Source organism: Elephas maximus, chromosome 12 (assembly GCF_024166365.1).
Source record: "Elephas maximus indicus isolate mEleMax1 chromosome 12, mEleMax1 primary haplotype, whole genome shotgun sequence".
In the NCBI taxonomy this organism is placed as follows: Eukaryota; Metazoa; Chordata; class Mammalia; order Proboscidea; family Elephantidae; genus Elephas; species Elephas maximus.
Genome location: NC_064830.1, coordinates 44,048,060 through 44,050,264, shown reverse-complemented (window position 1 = coordinate 44,050,264; position 2,205 = coordinate 44,048,060). Strand labels below are relative to the sequence as shown.

At 45.9% G+C, this 2,205-nt stretch overlaps 1 pseudogene; it reads right to left on the bottom strand.

Moving 5' to 3' along the window:
• Positions 1 to 346: 346 nt before the first annotated feature.
• On the bottom strand, positions 347 to 1,658 carry LOC126087038 (centromere protein S-like; annotated as a pseudogene).
• Positions 1,659 to 2,205: the final 547 nt, after the last annotated feature.

Sequence of the window (2,205 nt, the reverse complement as noted above, 5' to 3'; positions counted from 1 at the left end):
TTGTAAGTGACAGTGGTCGCCCAAATGAGGCCAAAGGCGCTCATTTTGGAAACCTTCCTGTAAGCGTGATACTTTTTTCCCCCCTAAAAAGCTGACCGTGTTTAATTGCTAACACAATTTCATTAATTCCCATAGATATCATTCCCAGCATATACCATTCAAAGACAATGCCTTTTTTTGTGCTTGAGTAAGACATGGGAGCTATCTTGCTCAACAGTTTGCAATTCTCTTTTCACTTAGCTTTTGAAATCAGTGGCTTAGGGAATGTAAGACAAAAAGCCTGTTGGCCTTTTCTTTCTAATCTCCACTCAGAACTTCAAAATTCCCGTGGTGGCAATACGCATTACTAGGTGGCTCTGCCTGCTGACGACTGCTTCTCCAAACGGCCATAAGTCTGCTTCGCACTTGTCGCTGCTCCAGCCTCTGCTGGCTCCTTGAATCTTGGTTTCCATTCTGGACCTTCTTTTTCTTCTTTGCCTTTTGTGCGAGGTTACACCAAGCAATCTCTTCATTTTTCTCTGTGATGTATTTTAGCAGTGAATTTCTCCTCCAGGCTAAGAGCTTCACATCGTTGGTGTTAATTGTGCTTCTTTTTGCACGACTGGCAAACATTTCAAGGTCGTTTGCAAAATGTTTGCACTGTCGAAAAGCCACCTCCGAAATCGCTGCAGTGGTTTGTTTGCTGAACTGTGTCTCTTCTTCTAATGCAACTTCCTTGCAAAGATAACCAACAGTGTGGTAAACTGTTGCCTTTAGCCTCTATTGGTAAGAGAATCGCTGCTGCTCCTCAGCCTCCTCTCCTTGGTCAATCACAGTGGGCTGGCTGGGGCAGAAAGAGCTCCGAAGTATGATTCTAACCACAAAACATGCTTAGAACAGTGAGTACTCCACAAACACCACTTGATGGATCAGTTGTACGTCTAGTGAGTGTTACCTGTATCCAGCACATGGGATTAGGGCTGAGCACAGATACACAAGCAGGTTCCCTGATCTGGAGTTGCTCAGTCACAGTCAGAGTACAACTGTGATCCATAGGGTTTTCAATGGCTCGTTTTTTGGAAGTAGATCGCCAGGTTTTTCTTCTGAGACACTTCTAAGTAGACTTGAAGTTCCAACCTTTCCGTTAGTAGCCAAACGGGTTAACCGTTTGTACCAGTCAGGGACTAAAAAAAAGAGCATTACACATGAAAATAACAGCACAGACAATGGTGCGAGCGCCCTCTCAAGGAGGGACATGAGGACCCTCCAGGATAAGAGGTGGTACCTCAGGATATTATAAACTCAGAAAGGCTGCCCGTTCTCTGGGGACCTGGAGGCTCTGTGGAAGCTTCCTGACTGAGGATAGTCCCCCTCCACCCCCCAAGTCAGTCTCCCTGTCAGACTGAAACATTCTTGCTGTTTGTGAATCACACCAGGAAACTGCCCCTGCAACATTCCTGATGCCAGAGCCAGCACCTTGGTCTGACTGCTGATTGATGGTGAGTCAGGGCAGAGGGCACTGAAGGGCAGCCAGGAGTTGCAGGACTCTGCGCCTTGCTCTACAAATGAGCCAGGTGGGGCAGAGAGAGCCAGGGGCTCTTCCTGTCAGGGTCAAATGCCAGGGTGGTCTCAGTCCGGGTCTCCTGATTTTCTGCTACAGCCGCCTCCTCCTCAATCATGATCAAGTTGGTGACGATGGTGAAGCATTCAACAAGGAATGCTGGGTAGGCATTGGGAGACACAAGAAAGAGAGCAAAAAAAGGGGGGGGGGGCGGTTTATGTTAATTAAGAGAAGCCCTAGTGGCACAGTGGTTAAGCACTCAGCTGCTAACAGACAGGTCAGCAGTTTGGACCCACCAGCCACTCTATGAAAAAAAGAGTCGGAATCTATTCAACAGTGGTGGGTGGGCTTATGTTAATGGTGGTAGAGTGATTCGGAAAAGGACAGCAAGAATGGTTGCACGACTTGAAGAATGTAATCAATATCACCAAATTATACATGAAGAAATTGTTGAGATGGCATATGTTTTGTTATATATATTCTCACCATAATAAAATTTTAGAAATTGAGAGAAAAAACCAAAATCTTAAAATACACACACACTCACAAGAAAAACAAAGAGAGCAAAGCTAGAATGCTAGTGGCCAGGTCGACACTACCCACTTGTCTGACCCTCCACTTCTTTTACTGAGTCATAAAGGGGTTGAATGAGACACAGAAGAGTG